This window comes from Lagenorhynchus albirostris, chromosome 2 (genome assembly GCF_949774975.1).
Source record: "Lagenorhynchus albirostris chromosome 2, mLagAlb1.1, whole genome shotgun sequence".
NCBI lineage: Eukaryota > Metazoa > Chordata > Mammalia > Artiodactyla > Delphinidae > Lagenorhynchus > Lagenorhynchus albirostris.
The window spans coordinates 136,507,894-136,511,925 of record NC_083096.1 but is presented as its reverse complement, the minus strand read 5'-3'; the positions used below and the strand labels follow the sequence as shown (position 1 = coordinate 136,511,925).

General features: G+C 35.0%; 1 pseudogene; it reads left to right on the top strand.

Moving 5' to 3' along the window:
* The first annotated feature begins 1,278 nt into the window (after nucleotides 1-1,278).
* On the top strand, nucleotides 1,279-1,458 carry LOC132516584 (U1 spliceosomal RNA; annotated as a pseudogene).
* The last annotated feature ends 2,574 nt before the right edge of the window (nucleotides 1,459-4,032 follow it).

Genomic DNA, 4,032 nt, shown 5'->3' with positions numbered 1-4,032 from the left:
CTCAATATCATTAGGGAAGTGCAAATTCAGACCATAATTAAATACCACTACATGTGTATTAGAATAAGTACAGTTAGAAAGACTGACCATTTCTAGTGTAGGCTAGGGTGTGAAACAACCAGAATGCTCATGCACTGATAGTAGGACTATAAAATGGTACAACTACTTTGAAAAATAGTTTGGAAGTTTCTTATGATGTTAAACATGCACCTATCTTGTCATTCCACTTCTAGGTATTATCTAAGAGAATAACTTTTAATTTAGACAGAGAATTTTTAAAACAATATTAATATGAGTATGTATATGAATGTTTATCACAGGTTTATACGTAATAGCTAAGAACTGGGAATAACACAAATGTTCATCAACAGGAGAATGGGTCAACAAATTGTGGTATATTTATGCAATACACTACTACTCAGCAATAAAAAGGAATGAAGTATTATACATCCAGCAATAAGGATGAATCTGAAAATTATGCTGTGTGAATACAAGTCAGACAAAAAAAGAATATATATTGTATGATTCCATTGATAGAAGAATCTTAAAAAATGCAAACAAATCCATAGTGGTAGAATGCAGATCTGTGTTTGCTGGGGGTTTGAGTGGGAAGTGGACTAGGATGGGAGGGAGAGACTGCAAAAAGCTTGAGAAAAATTTGGGACATGATGAACATGTACACTATCTAGATTGTGGTGATGGTTGTATACATATATACATAGTCATATATACCCATACATATGTCAAAAGTTATCAAAGTGTACATTTTGAAGATATTCACTTTATCATATGAAAATTATACTTCAATAAAGTTGGTACAAAAAACCCATTACTTACTTTAAAAGTAAAATGTATGTAAAGTTGAGAATATAGCATACAACTAGATGACAGAAATAAGAGCCAAATATATCTCTTATATCAATAAGTATAAATGGGTATTAACTCACGAAAACACTATCAGACTGAATCACAAAGCAAAACTCAAATTAACCCAGAAAGGTTAAAAAGGTGAAAATGTGTAACAGGCAAATGCAAATTGAAAGAAAGCTGAGGTTGCCCATTCATATGAGAAAACATTGAATTCAGGTTTAAAAAAACGCTAAGCCAAACAAGGAAGATATTGTATAATGGTAAAGGGTGCAATTCACAATGAGGCTATAAGAATTTTGAAAATCAGTGAACCAAATTACACAGCAGCAATATTCATACAACAGAAATTATAAGAGATGCAAGAAGACATTAACAACAATAAAATCATGGTATTAAAAGGTAATTTACATACTTACCTGGCAGGGGAGATATCACGATCACGAAGGTGGTTTTCCCAGGGCATGGCTTATCCATTGCACAACGGTGTGCTGACCCCCGTGATTTCCCCAAATGTGGGAAACTTGACCACATAATCTGTGGTAGTAGGGGAAAAAAATTTTTTAAAAAAAAGAGGTAATTTATCCTCTTAGACTCTGATAGATCAAGCAGATGGATAAATAAATAAATAAATATAATAAATATCTAAACAACAAATATAAAGCAAATCTAATTGATATATTGTTGTCACTTAGTATCTACAGGGAATTGATTCCAGGACCCCTGCGGACACCAAAATCTGCAGATGCTCAAGTTCCTTATATAAAATGGTGTAGTGCGTGCATATAATATATGCACATTTTCCCTTACACTTTAAATTATCTCTAGGTTACTTACAATACCTAATACAAGGTAAATGCTGTGTTAAATAGTTGTTGGAGTGCAGCAAATTCAAATTTTGCTTTTAGGAACTTTCTTGTTTCTTTTTTTTTCCCCTGCGTATTTTTGATCTGCGGTTGGTTGTATCTGTGGATGTGGCATCTGTGGATATGGAGGGCCAATGTATTTCAAACTGTGTAATCTGAAAATGGAGACTACATCTTATGGTTTTACAAATCCCATTTTATACTCACAAAATTTGTCATATAATAGGTGCCCAAACTAAAATATTGTAAAATGCAGAAACGCTTATGGCAATATTCTCTTCTTACAAAGCAAGAAAAATCGAAATTAAAATAAAATTTAAAAATAAATTTAGAGATTTATGTATTTCAGTTAAAAAACCATGGGATACTGCAAAGGCAGTTTCAGAGGTAAATTTATACCTCAATATTTGTATCAATTGAAAAGTACAGGAGGTGGGCTTCCCTGGTGGTGCAGTGGTTAAGAATCTGCCTGCCGACAGAAATAGAGACACAGATGTAGAGAACAAACATATGGACACCAAGGGGGGAAAGTGGAGGGGGTGGGGGTGGTTGTGTGATGAATTGGGAGATTGGGATTGACATGTATACACCGATGTGTATAAAATGGATGACTAATAAGAACCTGCTATATAAAAAAATAAATAAAATAAAATTCAAAAAAAAAATCTGCCTGCCAATGCAGGGGACACGGGTTCAAGCCCTGGTCTGGGAAGATCCCACATGCCGTGGAGCAACTAAGCCCATGCGCCACAACTACTGAGCCTGTGCTCTAGAGCCTGTGAGCCACAGCTATGGAGCCCGTGCGCCACAACTACTGAAGCCTGTGCGCCTAGAGTCCGTGCTCTGCAACAAGAGAAGCCACCACAGTGAGAAGCCCGTGCACTGCAACCAAGAGTAGCCCCTGCTCGCCACAACTAGAGAAAGCTGGCACGCAGCAGCGAAGACCCAACACAGCCAAAAATAATAATAAAAGAAAAAGAAAGTACAGGAGGGACTTTCCTGGCGGTCCAGTGGTAAAGAATCCACCTTACAATGCAGGGGAAGTGGGTTCGATCCCTGGTCAGGGAACTAAGATCCTCTATGCTGCGGGCCAACTAAGTCAGTGTGCCACAACTACTGAGCCTGCATGCCTCAAAGAGAGAGCCCATGTGCCACAAACTACAGAGCCCATGTGCTCTGGAGACTGCACGCCACAACTAGAGAAGAGAAAACCCTCACGCCACAACTAGAGTGAAGCCCGTGCGCCTCAAAGAAAGATCTTTCTTGCCTCAACAAAAATCCTGCGTGCCTCAACTAAGACACGACACAGCCAAAAATAAATAAAAGAAATAAATAATAAATAAATCTTTTTTTTTAAAAAAAAGTACAGGAACAGATGGACCAAACGTATGTCAAAAAGTTAAAAAAAAAACAGCCAAATTGTTGGAAAGCAGAAGGAATAAAGTAATAAATAAAAAAATTTAATGTTAGAAAACAGATCAGAATGAGTGAATGAATGAATGAATGAATGAATAAATAAATAAATAAATAGACTGATTCCTTTTAAAAAGCTAATACAACACAATAGATGAAATACTAGGTCACCTAATCACTGAAAAAGCTGTGGGGAAGAGGGGTGTGGAGAAAGGGCAACTACTAAAAATTATAGAAACATGAGAGTACAATCAAGAAACAATAAATTAAATATATGATTCTCCTTTGCAAACATTTTTTTCTAAAAATCTGGATGAAACAATTTTTGAGGAAAATGCAATATAAAAAAACTGAGCCTAAAAGATATAGAAAATCTAAACAGATTGATCTGTATGGAAGAAATAGAGAAACTAGTCAATGATGTACTCCCTTTCCCAAATTTCACGCCTAAAGAATTTCACCAGAAAATCCTACAAAACCCTTAAAGCAAATAATGACAGTTGTATTTAAATTATGTCAGGTCATAAAATAAAAAGTTTCAAGTTTTCTTTCTTTTTTTTTTTAAGAAGTGAGAATTCACTACTATCAAAATCTAACAAAGATTACACAAGAGATGGCTAGCATCGATTCAAAAATCCTAAATGAAATATTAACAAACAGGATGAAGCAATCAATTAAAAGAATAATACATCAGAACAAAGTTGGGCTTAATCCAATGCAAGGACGGTTCAATATGATTCATGACATTAGTAGATATAAGAAGAAAAACAATATAATCATCTCCATAGATACTGAAGAAGCATTTCACAACATTCAACAGCTGTTTTTTTAATTTTTAAAAAACCAATGAAATAAGGACTTTTGAATATTCCACATGTGTGTCTCA